The 21,394-nt window shown below is 47.1% G+C and overlaps 1 protein-coding gene across 6 annotated transcripts in view; it reads right to left on the reverse strand.

Moving 5' to 3' along the window:
• MPP7 (MAGUK p55 scaffold protein 7) overlaps positions 1-20,868 on the reverse strand; it is a 251,755-nt gene extending 230,887 nt beyond the window's left edge. The window contains exons 1-2 of one of the 6 annotated variants that reach the window (XM_049705340.1): positions 20,678-20,867; positions 19,397-19,444 (exon numbers count right to left, since the gene is read on the reverse strand). The gene's annotated coding sequence lies outside the window, so the exon portion shown is untranslated. Of the gene's footprint in view, positions 1-2,170; positions 2,995-3,555; positions 3,629-10,454; positions 10,638-19,396; positions 19,445-20,677 lie in introns of those variants that run through there. The other 5 variants (XM_049705343.1, XM_033403528.2, XM_049705342.1 and 2 more) reach the window with 5 other exon arrangements.
• Positions 20,869-21,394: the final 526 nt, after the last annotated feature.

Raw genomic sequence — 21,394 nt, forward strand, 5'->3', positions numbered from 1 at the left:
GAAACCTCTGTAGCTTCCCCTCAGTCTTGCTGTGAAACTAAAAGTGATCTAAAAAAATTAAGTTTGAAGAAAAAATTACTTTTTTTTCATGTGCTTAATTCAGGAAGACACAAAGGTGCTCACAAACAATTTCTAAGCAAAGGGGATTCAAGCCACACCTGCCAGGTGCTCCCCGCAGATACGCAGCCTATCCTTTTGGAAGGAGCACAGAAACCGCGGAATATTTCACTTAAGTACAGACAACGGTCACAGACTCTGAAACCCATTTGCTTCATCTGAGAAGGTAAACTAACAGGTGATGTGGCCAGAGAATCTGTAACATGTCTAGGGGACTTCCTGACAACACCCGCCAACATCACGCCAACTAACAAGTCAGTAAAACTTGGTCTGATACATGATACAACGATGCTGTGCTCAGGCTAATCTGGCTTGATCCAGGAGTGTATTTTAAAATAGCTAGTGGGACTTCACTGGTGGCGCAGTGGGTAAGACTCCACGCTCCCAACGCAGGGGTCCAAGTTCGATCCCTGGTCAGGGAACTAGATCCCACGTGTGTGCCGCAACTAAGGAGTTCACAAGCCGCAACAAAGGAGCTCACAAGCCACAACGAAGACCCGGCACAGCCAAAAAATTAAAATAACGAAAAGATTTTAAAAAATAAAATAAAATAGCTAGTATAACGTATGATCTACATATCCTTTCAGACGCCTCCCAAAATACTGCTTCTTTCAAACAAGACTTTAACAAGACTTTTGTGAGACGTACACAAATCCATCTGCCCTGATAGAAGCCTGAGGGCAGGGCTAAGATTCTCCCGTAGAGCTTGGGAGCAAAAACAATGCCCTTGTGAATAAAAAGGCCACGCACCTCAGCTTCAGGGCAGCTGAAGGAGGCGCGGTTAAGACTCACCTCTGACACTCAGGCCGACTCGACTAACGAATGAGCAAGGTTCTCACCCACGTAGCTTGACCTTGAGCGTTTAAGTCAGAAAAACACCCGCGATATGAATAACGAGACATCTTCAGCCAAACTAAAATGCACCTCTAGATTCATGGCTTAATCAACGCTTCTTCCTGTTACACAAACCAAAGGTAATTATTTGTAAAGTGCACTCAAACACACTCAAACACACCCGCTATTTACACAGGTGTGTCCAACTTGTGAAAATTCACGGCACTTTTCTCTGTGGCCTTACCTGTAAAAGTTTTATCTGTATCTGTACATACATTACATATCCATGATGGAAATTCACATACATGTATGTGTGTGCATATATATAAATACATATATGTGTGTGCATATATATAAAATAATTAACAGAGGTAATGTCAGGTATTGATAGATCCTCAAATAATGAAAAGAGGTGACATTTCAAGGAATTGCTATTTGCAACCATCTAACAGCTGGAAACACCTTCTAGACAATAATTTAGTTCCAGCAGCAACTGCTGATGAATCATCAAATGCAGGGAAAGGCTTCCCTCCACTAGATTTCATCTTCTCATTAACTGAATTTTCATAAAGATTTGCTTGGATTTTAATGTTGTATATACTTTTACTTTTAGAAACACACGGACCTTTTTTAAAAAAGAAAGAAAGAAAGAGAATTGGAAGGTGAAAGGCTACCGGGACACTTATGCCTGGAGGTGCTGGAGCAGTTTCAGGTGTTTCACGCACTTGTTACATCTTACTACCTACCACTGCCTCCTATGAAAAATAATGGTTTTGTCGTCAGCCAAGTGAAACAACCCACAGTGTCATTTTATGAACAAAACTACCTGGTGTAAATGGTTCTAACGTTACCTGGAGCAGCCTGAAAGAGACGGGTAAGTCAGTGCCACCTAAATTAACCGGGAGTCTTTTCTGTATCATCTGGTACAATCACAGAAGAATTCTATCAAGAGAAAGACTACAGCCTAAGACAAGAGTAAAAGCATTCAGATCGATGCACCTGTCGAGATTTCTTAGGTGGACCCTTTCCCGGTACAGCTATAAGGGAACGGGAAACATCCATAAGCAGTTACCCCGCACAGTAGGAAGAGCAACCTCAATGAGATACAAAAACCCACCCACCTTCACGCCCAGTTCACTCACCCACACCCACCCTGACGCTTAAGGGATCAGCGTGAAGTGCCTAGGAAAGCAGAGTCTTAAGTCTTCCATCTACTTACAGACAAAAGGCATCGAGGCGACGGCGAAATGCAGAGGCAGTGAAGCAGCTCCTCTCCACCAGAACGCAGCATTCTTTGCATTCACAGCTTAAAGCTCTCACAGATCCTCATTCCCAGCCCCGCGCAGATAACCGAAGCCACAGAGATACAGATCTCAGAACTCCGGTGAGAAAGCACTGCGTCTAGGGTCACCAAGCCTCCCTAACTCTGCCCCATACTCGTCCACAATCAAAAGCAACAACATCAACACCATGGAAACAAAGTAATACAGTTACATAAAATACGCCAATTTTCTAGTGGCCTCTCAACGGACCACAACTCTTCGGCTCTACAACCAGTAATAAACCCGGTTTACAGCACCAGCACAGCCACGCATCGCACCCAGTGTGCTCGTGCAGGGTCCACGCCACACAGACCCAGGGGCCACTGCTCTGCCGCAGAGCCTGCCTGGACAACCCCGTCCCTGCTTCCTGCTACCAAAAGGGAAAGAGACCTGCCTTCCTGTAAAACTCAACCATCTTGCTCACCACGCCCTGCCAGTTTCTGCACACCTTCAAATCCTACACCTGAATAATCAGCAAACACAGCTACCCTTGCTATTTGCCTTTGTAATCATGTTCCATTGTGCTTTGCTCAATTTTTAGGTAGTTTATCTTTAGACGTTAAAGTCCCGAGAGGAAAACTAGATATTCTTCTTCTTTGCATCTGCCCAGAGCTTAACGCTGTAACTTTTAAATGACAGGTACTCAACAAATCTCTGCGAAACAGTCAGCCAAAATCGTTAAGTTCCATACTTAAAAGGTGTCGTTGAACCTGAAAACGCTGCCACTAAAGAGTAACGGCTTTGGCTGCAACTGTCACCTGTAAGCGGAATCTCTAGTCCTTCCCCCGGCCTCCCCCCACCCAGGATCCAGCGTGTGACCAAGGGCCGCCCCCGCTTCACGCGCAGAGGCCCCCTCCGACTCAACACGTTTAAAACTGAACGTCTTTCCGCTACTTCCCAAACCTGCCCTGACCCCCGCACCCTGGCATCCACGCAGATGCCCACGCCAGACCCTCAGAGTGGCTCCCTGCCCTCCTACGTCGAGCCCATCACCGCGTGCCATCGCCCTCCTGATGTCCCTGGGCTCAGCCCACTTCCCGCCCTGCGCCGCTGCAACCGGCCTCACTGTGGACCTACAGCTGCCCCCGCGCAACGCACTGGCTCCGGGCGACTAAGGGGCGATCGTTAAAAGGTATGTGCGCACGCACGTACACACCCACACACATCTGTCCTAAAAACTCATCAGCTCCCTCCCTACCTGAAAACTGGCTCTTAGAACCTAATCTAAAAATCCAGAATGTGGCTTGGGAAGACCGTGGACAACGTCGCCCCTCGTCCCTACCTCACCAGCTCGCCTGGGACCGCGCGCCCCTTCACGTTCAGAGCCCCAGTCTCGGATAAACAGCAGGGTCCTACGGTAGAGCACAGGGAACTGTACTCAGTATCCTGTGATAAACGGTACTGGAAAACAATATGAAAAAGAATGTGTGTGAATATATATATATATGTGTGTGTGTGTGTGTAACCGGGTCACTTTGCTCTACAGCAGAAAGTAACACGACACTGTAAATCAACTAGACTTCCATAAAAAAGATTTAGAAAAAAACAAAACAGAACTCCAGTCTTAAGCACTTCTAGTCCACACCGCGCCAAGCTCTGTCTCAGCTCCCCTTTCCCACGTACGCTGTCCCCTCTGCCCGAAACACTGTTCCAGGTCCCGCAGGCGGCCGCGCTCAGCCTCTGTTCAACCACCACTTCCACAGGGTGAGCCCTGGACTAGTTCCGCTTCCTCTGCTCCAGCTACGACCTGTACCTCCTGTGCCCCGCGAAGCTCACTTTCCTCCCAGCTCGTGTGTGACGGCAGCCTTCCCTTCAAATGAGCAGAAGCCCTGTCCATCGTACACGCCACCCTACTCGTGCAGCACAGCTCTGCTGAGCCCACACATATCAACACTCACTCACGTGCGAAGCGGTCCTGCCTAAAGGAGTGCCGCGGTTTTTACCCCGCGCATGACTGTTACCAAGTAGCGCGCGTCATGAAGACGTTATTAAGCACTCAGCAACGGTTAGGCTCCAGAGTAGCTCAGAACAGGGGCCCAGCCCAGAGGGGACTCACAACTGAGGCAGGGAAACAGCTTCTACATAAAGGTACTCAACCCACAAGAGGGTGCTGTATACAGAGAAACAAAATAATCCATCACTGTAAGTTAGTGTTGGAAAAAAGAGGGGAAAATAAAAACAAGAGGGTCTTTGAGTTCGATTATTAAAGGATGGACAGAACACAAACAAAAAGGAAGACATTACAGGTGGAAAACTCTGAGGCAGCCAATCCTGCGGGTGTGTATTTACAGATCCCAGGTTGACACGCATGCAAAGGTCTGACTGGAAGGAAAGGGGTTAAAGTTCAACGAGATGATCACACAACCAGTTTACAATTTTAGAAGGTTAAAGCTGAATACTAGAGAGTAGCACAATACGAAAAACAATGAAATCTGGGTAAAGGGATTAAAAACCTGATCTGATTAGGAATAAGTGCCCGAACACTGGACCGTGCCAGCTATTGTACTTCCAAGTGCGTTCTCTGACTTCAAGCCCTTGACAGCCCTCTACCCTAAACACTTGTTACTGCCTCAATTTACACATGAGGAAACTGAGTCTCAGAATACTGACAACATATTCAAGGTCATGTAGTTGGTAAGTGACAGAACTGGGGCTTGATTATAGCAACTTCAGAGCCCTTAAGGGTCCATGAGGGAGAAGTCCTCTTTGAAAACAGTGTAACGTGGGCAGTGTTTTTAAATCTGATAACTGGGTACAGGGGACACCGAAGGCTGCATGCTCAGCAAAGCAGCAGCCGCAGTGAGCTAAGTCAGAGGTGAGCAGACTTGAACCAGAAGGACGTCAATGCCATCAGAACACAGGAGATCAGTGCAGCAGAATGTCGGGGGGTGAGGGGAAAGCAGATCTAAAACTGAAAAATGAAGAGACGCTGGAATTCAAAGATGACTCTCCAGCTCCTAATCTTAGATAGGAAAAGGACAGTGACGCCATGAACAGGAACTGGGTACGTTTAAAAGTGGACCTGTTTTTCCACTTTGGGCTTTGCCTGAGGTCAAGAGGAGCGATTCACGTGCAACGTCCACCAGACAGTGGGGACAGTGACATCGGAGCTTGCTGAGAAGAACAGGCGAGACTCATAAGTACTAATGTTATATTTAGGTATACTTCTTAAATCAAAGGAGACATGTTCTAATATTAAAAAAACTAACAACTGTTAGCCAAAAAAACGGAAGCAACATTTAATAACACACTTCCCCACACAATCCCACCTTCCCTAAGCGGCCCTAGCAACAGCGGTTCTACATGTGTCAGCTCAAGACAAAAACTCCCAGCCACCCACTCATCCCCTACCAACGATTCCACACCCAATGCAGTATCTCTGCAGCATCTTTTTGAAACACAGAATATTGAGACCATCTGCTGAAGTACATGTGGAAATTTTAGCCACAAATTAGGCTTTCAACTTACTAATGGTAGCAATTTTTTAAAATTCTAATCAATTTAAGGCATTACAAACAAATAAGGATTTCTATTAAATAGCAGGGAACCAATGACGGATTTCCATTAGCAATTTTAGGTACAAACAGAAGACATCTGCAGACAATACAAAAAATTAGAATGGAAAATGTCATCTGATCTCCGTGTCTCCACGGCTAGCTACTCGCACAACAGACAATTTTTTAAAAACAAGTAACAGAACAAAGCATGCAGTGTATCTTTTCTGCTGATGGTCATTTTAACACCGGATATGCCCTTAAAAGGACAGAAACATCCATATGAAAAAGCACATTTAGAAAAAGATGGAAGGATACAAATTCATATTAGCAATTGCTGTGGGGAAGAAGAGGCAAGAGAACTGAGAAAAGGGCAACAAATTATGCTTCAACTTTATCTACACTGTTCCCTTTCTTTCATTTAAAGAAAAATCTGAAACAAATATGCCAAAATGTTAACATCTGTTAATCTGGGGTGAAGGTCATATGGTATTTACCCTGGTCTCTTTGCCATTCAGCATTTCTGAAATTTTACCAAAATTATTCCAAAGGAAAAAAGGATCCAACCTCTCACCTAATGAAAGTACCACACAGAGCATGTCTGACCTGTCTTGCCTGGAGGACCCCAGCTCCACTGGGTGAAACTCACTTCACCAAGCAGCCAGCTTCTTTTGGGGATGTATTTATTGAAACGCAAGGGCCTAATTAGCAGGTCTGAACCCTGGGATCGGTCCCCTGAAAGTCCTCTATCTGTTGGGCCTTAATCACGGGTGAGTCCTCAGGGGCGACAGCTAGGAAAGAGCACTTGGCCTCCGTGTCTCCTAGGGGAGCTGAGAGGAAGATTCCAGAAGGAAGAAGAGGCTGCTGGAGACAACTCTGGATAAATGCCCTCCCCACCCTCCCCTCCCTCCCCTCCCTCCCCTCCCTCCTCCCTCCTCCAAGGCCCCGCGAGGTGCCCGGCAGCACAGGGGCAAAACCCCTCTGGAGCAGCGCCCTCATTTGCTCACTATGAGACGCACAGCGCATTCCGGAGGAGAGCCATGCGTTCGCTCCGCCCTCCCTCAACCCAGATGGCAGCAGCGAAGCAAAGAGAGGGCAAAGCCCCGCCCTCAAGGACATGCTGCCTCCTCTCGGTCTCTTAATCTTAAAATGCCCCCCCCCCGCCCCCCGCATCAAAGCCAAGGAAATTCAATCCCACCCGCAGCGAAAGGATCCCCTAAGACTATCATGTCGTAGGATGCGGTGCGGGTCAGGCCACCTGAATGGACAAAGGCCCGGGAGCCCCGGCTTCCCCGCTGCGCCCTGAACACAACAGGGGCTGGCACGGCTGCGTCCAGGTCAGCAGGGATTCCAGACAACAAGGAACAGATGAACTCGCGCATCTTACATTCCCCCCACTTTTTTTTTTTTAACCAACAAGAGATTCAGTTTATCCACTGCCAAGATCCCTTAAACTAAGAGAACAAAAATACATCAAAAGGAAATACTACTGTGCACCCACTCAACACTTGTGAGTTTTAGGAAGACTAAGACATAAAGAAGCAACACAGTGATGCTGCAGCTCACATCTCCGGGGGCGAAATTGCTTTTAACAGGGTTTAGGCATAAAGGAGACTGGCGGGGTTTCCAGTGCTCTGGACTCTAGAGTAATAACAGCAACAGAGTAATGAAGCTTCTTAGACTCTGGACCTCTAAAGGCAGGCCAGGGCCCAGGCAAGACGGGGGTGAGGACTGAGGCCTGAGCATCTCCGACCCGGGAGCCCTGCACACAGCAACGTCACGACTGTCCGTGACAGACGCTGGGCACTTGCAGCAAAGCCAGGATGTCAGCAAGGACAACACAGAGGACGACGCACGTCCCGGGACACGGCCCTACGTGTGACCAGAGTAGGGGGCGGGTAAGAAAGAATAACACGTGGGCCTGAATACGACAGGCTTTGAAAGTCCCAGGGGGGAGAGCCAAAGGATGGACGGCAGACCGTGCGTGCGCCACAACACGGAACGTGGAGAGACCGTGAAGGGCGGGGCGAGCTGTCACAGCCACCTGCATGGGAGACCAGGAGGACGAGCTCTCCGAGGCGGAGGCGGCAGCAACGGTGCCACGAGACACCGGGAAGGAAGACGTGACGGCATCTGCGCGCTGACGGACGGCAGAGACGGGAAACCGGCCCCGTAGTGTCTCCAACCACACTGCTAACTAACAAGGCACAGCAACTGCCACTTGTGGACCTTCGCCTGGTGCCAGACGCGACACCAAGGGCTCTCGCCACCCTCGCCTGAGGCAGGCCCTGCCGCCAGGCGGCTTCAGGCAAGAACACGGAGGCTTAGAGTAGATAACGTGCCTTCGTTCATAAGACCAGCAACGAGCAGAGCTGGAATCTGAATCCAAAAGTGTTTAGAATATTATTCAGCCTTAAAGAAGGAAATCCGGCCATTTGACGATGTGGATGAACCTGGAGGATATTGTGCTACGTGAAACAGGCCGGTCACAGGCAGAGACGCTACACGGCACTGCCTCTGTGATCAATCTAAACAGGCAGACTCACAGAGCAAACAGTGGAGCGGTGGTCTCCAGGGGCTGGGGGCAGGGGGACGCGGGGACGCAGGAGACAAAGGGTACAAAGTTTCAGTTACGCGAGGTGAAAGTCCCAGAGATTTGCACAGCACAGCGCCTACAGATACAGCGACACACGGTATTCTTAATCTGCTCAGAGGGCAGACCTTAGGTCAAGTACTCTTACCACAAAATAATAATACAGAGAGCGGGAAGAAACTTTTGGAGGCGATGAACAGGTTCATGCCACAGAGTATACCAATGATGTCTCAGATGTACACTCATTAAACTGCAGACGTGGAGTACGCTCAGCTTTTTGTATGTCAGTCATACCTCAACCAAGTGGTCTGCAAAAAAATGTTTCTGTTTCACAGTCTACATCCTTAACCATTAAGATATACGTATACGGCCTTAAGGTTTCAGTGACCAGGGCAATAAGTATCAACTAAACTAGGAAGCAAGTTGGAGAAACAGACTCTCCAGGACACAGGAGACTGGAGGTGTAGGAGGTGTAGTCACCATCCAGCACGTCAGCCCGGCAGCTTCACGAGGAGGCTTCTGGCCTTAGAGAAGCTAAGCTTAGTTTAAAAAATCATAGAACCTAGCGTTTACGCACATTACCGTAAACGGAAGTACTCGACTGTTCCCGTAGATCTGCTGGAGATGCGACGTAAGCCCTGACGTTGTCGCAGGCAGACGCATGCTTCACTGGGAACCACGGGCCAGAGAAAGGAATTCCAGCTCATGCCGCCTCGGCTCAACCTTCCAGCGAGTTCTGCCCCCTTGGCTGATTAAACAGGGATCTGAGGGGGACCCACAGTGGACATGCAAATGTTCTCTTCCTGCCCGTTTGTAGACGGCCTAACAATGTCACAGTCGGTTTCAGAGGGAAGAGCAGCTGAAATCAGCGCTAACTCTGAGACACTCAAAATCCAGGGGATGCCACAAAGCAACTGCAAACGGACTCCCGCAAACGAGGCTCCGGTGGGCTCAGTGGACCCGAGCTCGCTGGAACCCAGACAATGGGCAAAGCCACGCTGTGCGTGTGTGTGTGCACGCGTGCAGGAGGTGGGGGGTCTGAAGACAGATCGAGGACGGAAGCCACTCCCACAACTGAGGGACAGCAGCAAGAAGCAGAGCCAGCAGCAGGAACAGAGAAGAAATGACACCGTCTGAGAAGCAGGAGAACTAAGCGCCCCACCCGGCCATCGGCCCACTCAGTCTCCGCCCGAATCCGCGTCCAGCCCAGCCCTGCCGCCCCCCGACTCGCCCCCTCACCAGTGTCCCCCCGCACCGCGTCGGGGCCCTCCGGCCCTCCCGACCTCACCACGCCAACAGGGAGAATTACCCAGGGCCCACATCTGGCCAGGGCATCTCTGCAAGGTCCCACAGACTTCCCCCCAAACTGAGGTCTCTTGTGGAGGATGAAGGGTGGGCGTACAAATGACACATCTTCCCGGAACGTCAAGTGACGTTTAACCTATCAGATCCAACATAAACTTCAGAACGATTTTATGCTTGTGGTGGGCTACTCTCTGAAGAGCCCTCAGACTTCTCCCGGGCCAACTTCTGTCCCTGAGGGGTGCGCTTTGGTGCAAAGTGTTAGACTTGCGCTTGTCCAGATTAAGATGGGAAGCCAGAGAAAGAAAGACTGAAGATGTATAAGGAGAGAAAAACGCCTGTGCGAGTTCAGATCATGCGATACTCTCACACTCTGTGGTCTCTGGTGTTTGGAACAACGGGTGACCTGGGTTTGAAGCCAAGCTTTTACCACTTCCTAGTCATATGACTCGGGGCAAATTATTTAATTTCTCCACTACTTGGTCTTTTCCCATTTGCAAAATAAAAATGACAATAACTTAAAGGGCTGCTGTAAGAATTCGGCATGAATATCTAAGGAGAGCTGGCTCAGCACAGTGCCTGGCTTTCAGCAAGGGACCGATAATCGGCAGTGATTGTTTGTAAACTCCAAGCCCGTCCCTGTCGGCTAAAGCATTCCAAAGCTTTTGCTAAGTCCACAATTATTCTCAGACAGGAAACTGTCTATTCTGATAAGCAGTCCCGCCTTACCAGTCACAGTCTGTCCCTGACGGATACTGTAGGCTCCATATGCAAGAGAGTAAATTTAATTACCCAGTTCTGGAGTCCTCTGGAGATCAGAACCACGGAGGACACCAGAAGCCCAATCAAAATCACTTTAGCTGTCGTCTACAGAGTGTGAGACACTGCACTGAAGACAAGGTGACAAACCTCAGTCCCGAAACTATGTGCATCAGTAATGAAATAAAGCACTTTGCTGAGGACACCAATCTGAAACACACACGAGAGGAAGGGTACAGGACGGACTAGTGAATGAAGAACACCCCACTGCTGATCAGGGCGTGAGTCAGTGCCCGGGGGGTTGCACAAACGTCCAAATATTTATATAACCTTTTGTCATCTAGGTACTAAGTAGCGTGCATTCAGCAATCACTCAAATTATGAGAAGGAATGCGGGGAGGAAAGAGCAGCTAAGAACCAGCCTGACCTGAAGTAGAAGGACCTGTTCCAAGCCACAGTCGGCACCCGCAGGAATCTGGGTGAAAGTCTGCAGGCTAGGACTGGAGGCACCTGCCTCTCCTTTTTCTCTCACCCGAATCCAACAGATACTCCAGTTCCATTTAACCTGCTCCTCAGATAATCAGTTTCACCTACTGCTTTGGTTTTTCCAAAGAAAACTTTATCTTCTATCATCCATTTCTCAGCATTATAAATTTTTAAGGGGGAAATACTGTAACCCACAGAATGCCAGTGACAAATTTATATAAACTGTCAACTTTTCACCTATTTTACTGCACCATCAGCACCTTCAAGGCAGGATGCCTTATACACTTTCAAATCTGCTCTCAGAACACGATGTTAAGATATGTAAAAGGATAATTACGTGCGATAACTACATTATTCTAGAGGCAAAAAAATCTTGGTTTAACTCAAAAAAATTCTAGTTCCTTTAATAGCACCAAGATGTGTCTACTATTATATTTTATTTCAAATGAGTTAAGCTACTTTAAGAATACAACAAAAGGACTTTTCTGTTAATAGTTTCCTTTGGATTTACTTACTTCTACAAACCAGTGCCATTTAGCTTGGTGTTTCAAAGAAAAATGACAGATCAATTTCTTCAACCTGAACATACTTGAAAACTAATTTTTTCTAATCGAACATTTAAGCTGCCTTTTCTCTACTAACTACATCTCAAATAATATACTTTCTCTTTATTAAGATATCCTAATAAATTAAAAAGACAGAATTTAAATATCACGATTTTGCAAACCCCTAATAAAATAATGGATCTAGGCAATGATTATCAATGACCGTGAACATCACAGAGAGACAACCAACACTGCCGGAATCCAGCTACCAGTACACTCAACCACCTATGAAGCAATTTTGCCAAAAAAATAGAAACTGAACCAAATCAAGATCAGATTAGCCTTTACAGGAAATAAAAGAACAGAAGAACAGGTTAAACCACACATTAGATCGAGAGCATCACAACAGGTTACTACCTGTTATAATTCTTAATTATGATGTTACCGAGCAAATATTTTTTGATACACGCACAGGACATTTCTTCCAGGTCTCTTTGTGATTATCTCCATCTAAAAAGATGAGAAAAGTCAACAATAGCGTGTTTGTGGATGTGTTTACTGTGTTAAGACAGCAAAATGCACACCTTCATATCCGTCTGGAGCTGCTGATCTCAGAAGTACTTGCTTTCCTAGTGTTACTAAACTTTCTTTCACTGGGAAAAGTACAGCCGAGCTGAGCGAGAAGTGGCAAGGCCCTGCTTCTAAGAAGATCGCTTTAGGCGTAAGGAGGCAAAGAAGCTGGGTCTGGTTCAGCCCCGTCAGGGAGACGTCAGAATGAGGGGCTGGCCCCCGCCTGCGCTGGAGGAGATGCCAGGTGCCAGCTCTTTGCTCTCAGGGTCCAGGAAACCCGGGGACTTCTCAAGAACCTTTCAGGACGTAAAAACTCTTTGTGTAACAGCACTGAGAGGTTGTGCTTTTCACTACACTGACATTTGCACTGATGATATTCAAGCCAGGGCGTGTAAAATCGCTGGCACCTTAGCACAAAGCAGGGCAGGGGCACCAACTGTGCAGGTCAACACTGCAGTCCTCACCAAGAGGAACTCAGCGGGGAAAAAGCACCAGTTTCACCTAAGAATATCCTTGAAGAAACGGTGAAAACTAACAACTGGGTGAAATCTTGACCCTTGAGTGCATGTCTTTTTAATATTCTGTGTGACGAAATAGGAAGTGCAGAGAAGAACCTGAGCTGTCCACTGGAGAATGACGGTCACCTCGAGGAAGAGAAATTGTGCCAGCTGCTCTATGTGTAAGCCGAACTAGCAACTTTTTCTATTCCTCATGGAGTAGTAGTATTCTTATATAAATACCTGGAAGACAAAGCTGCGTATCTGGTAAACATCTTCTCAAACTGAACTCAGTGAGCCAGACACGTCAAGGAAAACACCTGAAGTGTTTGTTGCCAATAATAAAATTCAAGCTTTCAAGCAGAAATTCAGTTTTTGGAAAAATTATACCTGCCACCAGGAACTTTCACGAAAGCTTTCTCGGTACTCACAGATTCTTCTGATGGGCTCACTGCTGATCCTACAAATGGTTGTTTTGGTTTTTTTTTTCAAATGGTATCATAACACATGCCAATATTCGGCAGATTTATATAACTCCATGAATGAACATTTCCTCAATCATGTATGGGTAAAAAGATTCAAAGTACAAGAAAGACCGATAGATTTAAATGTAACAGAGCGAGAAAGCTTTATTGATTGGGGTTCAGCTTCTACTCTGCAACTCAACTTTAAGACTACCACTTAACAGAGTTTTACTGTAGGATCAAAGAATGACTACCTAAAAAGAATACGAAAATACTCCTCTCTTCTCAACTGCAGGTCTGTAGAAGGTGGGATTATCTTCATATATTTCAGCCAAACAATAAATCACAACACACTGAATACAGAAACAGATTACTAAGCCAGACATTAAAAAGAGCTGCAAAAATGTAAAACGATGTCACACTTCTCAATTATTTTAATAAAGTTATTTTTCATAAAGAAGTTATCTATGTTAACATATAATGGGTTATTATTTTTTAATGAATTTATAAATAAATTTTCCTGCTTGAAGTTCTAACCCAGTAAATATTAATAGATACAACCCACACAGACGAAACATCCTTAATAATTTTTAAGAGTGTGAAGCGGTACTGTGACCAAAGGTTAGAAAACAACAGCTGCGAGAACTGGAGTCTAGGTCATGCTTCTTCAAAGCTCTCAGACATGACTTTGATTTCTCCTTCGAACAAAGATGGGAGCCCAGCACGAGCCGGGTGACAGGGAACCCAAACTACCCCCCAGTTACAAGTCAGGATCAGGAAAATGCGGAGGCGGACGGCCCCTGGGGTCCTGCAATGTTCTGTTTCTTCACCTGAATGCTGCTCACATAAGTGTGTTTGCTCTGTGAAAATTCAGGGAGCCGCACACTTAGGACAGATGCATCATATATGTCTAGGTATATGGTGTACGCATTTTTCTAGGTATATCTTACACTTGAATAAAGTTTTTAAAATTCACGGTATAAGATGCATAACAACTTCTGCTTTGTTTTTCCAAACCCACGATGGCTTTCAGCTAACCAGAGTCATCGTATACAACTTACCTTGGAAAAGCCTGATGAAAATAATTCAAATATTTAATTTAAAAACCTCAGTACAGACAACTGTAACTTTTCAGGGTTAAGAGCTAAATACCATCTAGGTCAGTTTCCTTACAAAGATCAGGAAGAGCGTTCTCTGCTTTTACTTCTCCAGCTTTTCGAACGACAGTGAAGTCACAACACATTTTTCAAAAATGAAATCAAATACAATTTATAAAAATGAAATCTCCCAATTAGAGGCAAAACTAAGAACGAATTCCCTTTAGGGTATTAAAGTGATCAAGCAGCCACTATCTCTGCTCATCTTCAACGCATCGGCGCAAGTCTAGACAAATACAGTGAGGCAAGAACACACAGAGAGCGCGAACTGGAAGGAAATGACACATGAACATTATGTAAAGATGAAATCATCCTCTTCATGGAACACCCAGAAGAAAAGCTAGCCATTAAAATACCACAGATTGCTCCCCCTGCAAAACAATTAAATACAGATAAATATGTCAGTGCCAGTTCACAGAAAGGGAAACCCACACACTTAATAAGCATCTGATAAGATACTTAACTGCACTAGTAACCAGAGAATCGCAAATAAGAACAGTAACATATGTGCCCAGACGCTCCATCTGGGGCATCAGGTTAGAAAAAAATTATAAGCTCAGGAATTATCAAGTACCAGCAAGAATGTGGGGAGCGTAACCGAGCACAGCCAGCCCAGCGAGCATGTGGGGAGCGTGACCGAGCACAGCCAGCCCAGCGAGCATGTGGGGAGCGTGACCGAGCACAGCCAGCCCAGCGAGCATGTGGGGAGCGTGACCGAGCACAGCCAGCCCAGCGAGCATGTGGGGAGCGTGACCGAGCACAGCCAGCCCAGCGAGCATGTGGGGAGCGTGACCGAGCACAGCCAGTCCAGCGATCATGTGGGGAGCGTGACCGAGCACAGCCAGCCCAGCGAGCATGTGGGGAGCGTGACCGAGCACAGCCAGCCCAGCAAGAGTGTGGGGAGCGTAACCGAGCACAGCCAGCCCAGCCAATAACCGGGCAGGACTCAAGGAAACGACACCTATGCCTGAGAGAGGGGGCTGTGAGGAGAAAAGGGGGAAACGCAATAAAGTAACACGAGAGGCTCTGCGTGGACCGGTAGTGACGGAGGACCACTAACTCGGGTCTGCACACCCGATCTGGGAGAGGGGTCCCCATCTCACACGCCCCTTCACTGAACCGGCAGGTCCCTGTTCACCAGGCACTGCGCCCGTGCTGGGGACACAGTAGGGAAGATTAGGTCCCTGCCCTCGGAGTTGACGTTCCAGTGAAGGAAACAATAAAGAGGAAACAGATAAAGCTACGGTTACGCGTGTGATAACTGCTACAATGGAAATAAAATGTGTGATTGTGACAGGAAGTGATGGGAAGGGAGGGGCTCCTATCCAGGGGATCGCCAGAGAGAAGAAAGCTCTCAGAGATCCGTGGGAAGAAAGGGAACCAGGCATCCCGCAAGCTTCGGAAAGATCTCCAGGAACTGCATCGAGGGCATCAAGTTCAGTCACCACTCTCCAGGGGAGACTGCAGATGTCCTGAAGAACATCCAGGTGCTGCCTTGTAACTGAACCCCAAGGAACCACCTTTAAGACTCCTGTTCCATAAAGTATGGACCACAGTGATTACAGCTAGCGTCCAATATATTTTGACCAAAGAGTTCAAGCTTTTTAGAGGGGGAAAAAGACACCAGCGACGTAAATGTTCTATGTCTCTAAAAAGGTTTCTGGAAAATTATTAGGATCCACAAACTTTCCCTTCATTCATTAAACAGAAGTTGAGTACTCATGTTTCCTTCCCATAGCACACGGCAGGGAAATGAGGATAAAGACAGAAGTTTCTGTCCTTAAAGAACATACCTCAACTCCACAAGGTTCAGGATTCTAGTTATTGCATTCACTAGTTGACTTTTATGATTAAAAGCCAGCATTGATTGCATGTTTGCAACCCGCCAGGCAACGTCCAGTTGACTTTTATGATTAAAAGCCAGCATTGATTGCAGGCTTGCAACCCTCCAGGCAATGTCCTACGAGTTTTTATACACATTTGAGGTCACGTAATACTCCCAACAACATACTACTACATTATTTCCACTTTAGAAATGAAAAACCAGAGGTAAGAAGGTTGCCTGATGTCAAAGAAGGAAGAACAGGCAGAGCAGGGATTCAAAGCCTGGGTTCTTAGCCACATTTCTATTCCCCCCTGGAATCCTGTCAGTGGTTTTCCCCGGACCAGAAGCATCACTGACTGTCACCCTGGAACTTATTAGCAATGCATATTCTCAGGGCCCATCCCCAGACCGGAGGAACCAAACTGTGGGAGTGAACCAGCCACCTGAATTTTAACAAGCCCTCCCGGGGAGTCTGAGGAATGATAAAGTTTGACAACCTCAGCCTCAAGTTTTCATACTCAGCTGTATGTATGTTAAAGGTGAAATGACTACCATTTTGAAAATTCCAAAATGCGAAATTGTGACCATATTTTAAAAAGATCTAAATGATATTAATTCATTTCCTCGTTACCCACATCACGGCGCCTCCTCCCCCCTGGACTCTGTACCCTGATTAGACCGTCTAAAAAACAGTCAACTCTGATGGGCCTTCCTGGGAACTGAGCTACATTCCAAACATGAAAGGGAGCACAGAGGTCCAAACAGAATCTTCACAATTTGAATCCCAAGCCATATTAGGAAGAGGAAAAAAAACTATTTTGATTATCAGCTACAGAAGCTTGGCAAATCTGGGTCCACGGCTCCACAATCCTTTTCATCCTTAGCTCCACTCCAAACTTTTACAACCTCATTTTCACAAACTTCCAAGCGCCAAAAAAAGAAGTTTACAACCCTCAGAAATGTTTGATTCTCATGATTCACATTGCTGTAAGTACACATAAAGAGACACTGTCTTGCAAAGAGCAAGTTTTTAATCACGAGTAAAGCTAATCAGAGGCTTTTACTGTACAGGCTACAGCAGTACGTCCTAGAGTTTTCCCTGCCCCTTAGCTGGACCAGCCCTCTAGGGCACCCTGCCTGACCCTTCTCTGCTCAAAGAAGTATTTAGACCAGTGCCTTCTTTTGTCCCCAAATCAACTGCCCAATACGAACACCCCAGCTCCATGCGTATTCAAGGTTTCCTATTTCTAATAACGCCTTTTTCCAAAGGGAATGGAAGACCGGGTATCAGAGGTAAGTATGTTCAAGCACCTACCATAATTCGAGAACCTAACACATCCAAGTAACTCTCTTAAGCCATTCACTTGCAAACACAAGTCATTCATTTTACCAAGTTCAGGATTCTACGTATTTTACATAAATTCGAAGCCAGCAGCATTAAGCAGCCCGAGCCTGGACCACGGGACGTCTGTAAAGCTGACTCAATGCTCCCTGACTGGGGGAAGCCCACACTCAGGCAGTGTGTTCATCCGCCAGCTGCTTACACCGCCCACCGCCCGGCCACGCTCCCCCAAGGGCGGGCAGCCCCGCCAGGAGCTTCCTTCCTGGAAGGAGCAGCACCTACGTATTTTCCCCTCCCAAACCACCATCAGCTCCCCTGAGGACCAGAGCTGGTTCCAAGAAGCAAACTACCAAAGCTCTCCTGCCCACACAAAGCTCAGCGGAACTGGATCATACAGACACACACCAACCGCCCACAGACCTTCTCACCTGAGTGCTTGCGCTGCCCTTTAAAAGTCCAGTGTTTTCCACAAAACATCTCACAACATGCAGTCACCCTGACTAGTCCTCACTCTGCACTAACCCTGCCATTTCTAACCCTAAAACGGCAAGCATTTTACCAAAGCTGCGTCTGTGTTTTCTCATCTCCTTTCTGTAACCATCAGTGACAAGCAATTTAACCAGTAACCAGGCCAGTAACAAGCGAGCTCCCGCCACCCAAGGGAGAAAGAAAGCTCCCCGCTCTTTCCTAAGTGAAGCTGACAATCATGCTTTCCCATAAGAACAGAAGGATTTACGAAGTGAGCCTTCAAGGAATAAAAACTGTTTTACACGCCTGGAAAAAAAGATGTTTACGTATTCGTTCAGAGCAGGTATCAAATAATCTTGCTACATACAGCCACTTCGTCCTACCTCTTCGTTTAAAGAATCAGGAATCTAAGAAGGCAAAGCATAAAAGCACGCTCAAACAGCTCACCAGAGTTCACGTAAGATTTCAACAAAACACAAACCAGTTCCAGGGTACATAAATAAGGACCCATAAATTCACACTCTGTTCTAGGTTCTGTTTTCTAAAATGACTAACAACTTCCCTCACTTTAAATTAAGCTGCCATGTCCTTCCAAATGATCTCATTTAATAAAACTGACTTAAATCACTGATTGCAATTCTGTTTGAATTTCAGTGATGACAGCTGCAGCACATTTGTATCTTTGTCAGTGAAATGCTTTTAATAAAAACAAAAAAAACCTGATTGAAATCTCCAGTAAACAGCACCCAGTGCACCATCTAGTGGAAGCTGTGTAACGTCGTAATTAAATCTTTTTTGAAGGGTAGAAACCCTGAAAATTACACGGGGGCTACAGGCCCTATAGCTAAGAATACAGGTAAACACCCTACAAGCGGCCTAAATCTCTTTCCAACTTCCCACACTGCAAGAGGTGCTCATCGGAAGAGATCTCACTTTCTGTACAAATTAGCAGATGATAAAGGTTTCTTTATGGAATGTTCTGCTTGGGTGCTAGAAATTTTAATTTGACCAGAGGAGTAAAAATTAAGTAAAGACATTAATGCAAAAACAAATGAGTAAACAGAATCAGAGCCGAACGGACAAGCCCTATGTAAGGGATGCCTTACATGACAAATAAGTTATGTCAAAATGTACATGTTCCACCCAGCAGAGCACCTGCCATGAAAACAAGATGTCGCTTCATGACTAACAGCTCCATTCAGTAATAAATAAGACATTTCTATGTTCCTGATGACTAATAAATTTAACATAACCTAACAACTCCCTGGGTTCCCCAAGCCTTGACATCATTCAAGGGGACCCTCTCAACTACCCATCTAAACCCACTTGCCATTAACCCCCAAAATCCCTTGAGTTACTCTCATCAAGGAAGAGATGATTTTTACATGTTCGACACTTCTAAATTTATAGTAAAAACTTCCTGAAACAAAATCATAACCAAAATGTGTTATGCTTCAGTTTTACTTACGTTATGAATATTAACTAGTTCAATTCAGAAAGCAGTACTCAAGTCCAATGCTAAGCCAGAGACGCAAACAAAGAAGATAAGGTTTTCTAACGCGGAAAACCTCCCAAAACTTAAAATAGAGATTTTTCACATAGCACCGCTAGGTTTTCTTACCTGTGTGAAAAATCACCTTTCTGGTGAAATTCAAACTATCTTAGCAACCTAAGAGGAAAAAAAAAAAGCCTAAGAATATTTTACTTGGAAATAACCATCTCCACCTCTGACTGGTGTACATGGGAATCAAATCGGTATGCAAAAGCTTGCTTGACGGTGGGAACCGTACTGGACCGTGCATTAAACCCATAACAGGTATATAATAGCAGAAGTCTACAGACCTGGGGCAGAATTCCCTTCATCTCTAGGGCTCTGAGCTTACATACCTGCAAAATGGGCCTGAGGTGCACTACCTGCTTCTGGAGAGTAAGAGGATACCAATATTGATGCAGTGCAGTGAGCTTCTCAATTAAAAGACCTAAATGCAGTGCACCTGGAAGGGAGGACCTGCTCCAAGAGTCTGCCATTTCCGCTAAAACTCGTGACCTTCATTTCACTTGTGAACAAATGGTGAATGAGAAAAAGCTGTTACGCAAGTCAAAGAAAAGGTAACAGCAATTCAAGGTTTTTCATCACAGGTAAATCACATCACTGTAGTTAACTGCCTAGGACTCGTCTGCAAAGTATGACTGCGTGGGTAGCAGGTGCAGCCCTAAAACCTAAAGCCCGGAGGCTATGTTTAGAAAGGCTTTTTTCTAATTCGAATGCTAATGTTTAGAAAATAAGAAAAAGAAAACGAATCTCAAGTCTACACCCACCCACGAGGAGAGACAGAGACAAGGTGCCACCCCCAGACTCTTGCACACTAGCTCGGCATCGCCATCCACGTTGCTCCCCTCGTCCCCACCGCACGGCCCGCACTGCAGCCCAGACAAAGGTGAGTCACACTGCTGGGTCTACTTGTCACGGAAGAAAAAACCTCCAATAAGTTCACGTTAAAGGCTGTTTCGAATTTTAAAATAATAATAAGTAAATCATGTTCCTGTCTAAACGCACTGCAAAGCGCCCGTGTCCATGAAGGCTGTAACTCACACCACCTAAGTACAGACACCTTTCCCACTTAAAAAAAAAAAAAAAAAGCCACTTGGCTTATCGTTCCTTATCAGCAGGTCCCCTGCGCCGCGAGCCGGACTGACTCAACTCCGCGTCTCCCCTCCACCTGCAGGGCTCCCCGCCCCCGCGCCCCGCCAGGTGCAGCGGCCGTGCGCTCCCAGCGGAGGCGCCCCGAGGCGGGCGGGAGGCTCCGGGAGACGCGGACCCGCCGGGCGCGGCTGCGGGAGAGCCAGGGAGCCCGCCCCGCGCCCGGGCTCGGACGGGCGCTGCAGCCCCGGCGCCCCTTACCTGCTCCGGGCGGCCGTGGCCGCGGGAGGCGCGCTCGGTCCGGCGCAAGCAGCCCCGGCCGAGGTAAGGAGGCTGCTACCGCGGCCGCCGCGAAGGACAATCAGCAGCCTGCGGACTCGGCACCGCCGCGGCGGGCGCAAGACGCACGAGTCCGGGAGCCCGGCCCCCGCTCCAGCCCGCCGCCCCGCGGCGGGGCGGGGCCGAGGCCGGAGGGGAGGGGCGGGGCGGGGCCGCTCCGCCCGCGGGGCGAGAACGCGGTGGACGCTGTGTAAGAGGCGCCTGCTGATTGGCTGCGATAGGGGTGCACGTCTCCGATTTGAAGACAGACTCGCCAGCAGCGCTCCCTCATTGGTCGGTACGTGAAAACAAAGCAGAGCCCTGACTGGTGGAAGCCCTGTAGCTCCTTTCCCCCTACCCCAATCATCGAAGCTCCGCCTCCGCCCGCTCCGCCCCCGGGTGGCTGCAGAACCAGCTGTTTCTTGTACCAGCTAGCTGCCTTCCTTAAGGGAACCCCGGGTGCCCAGGTTCCTTTGCTAGAAGCGAGCTTCCTTATTCCACCAAGAGTCTTTGATTTCCGTATGAACTTGTTGAATAGCAGCTAATCCTTAACATCGCTTAGATTTAGAGCGACCTCTTGGGTGTTTTTTAAAATGCTGCCTAAGAGTCACAGGGAAATTGGCATATGCAAAAAGAAGGTGTGAAATGTTTTCACCCCTG

The sequence above is a fragment of the Orcinus orca genome, chromosome 2 (genome assembly GCF_937001465.1).
Source record: "Orcinus orca chromosome 2, mOrcOrc1.1, whole genome shotgun sequence".
Classification (NCBI taxonomy): Eukaryota; Metazoa; Chordata; class Mammalia; order Artiodactyla; family Delphinidae; genus Orcinus; species Orcinus orca.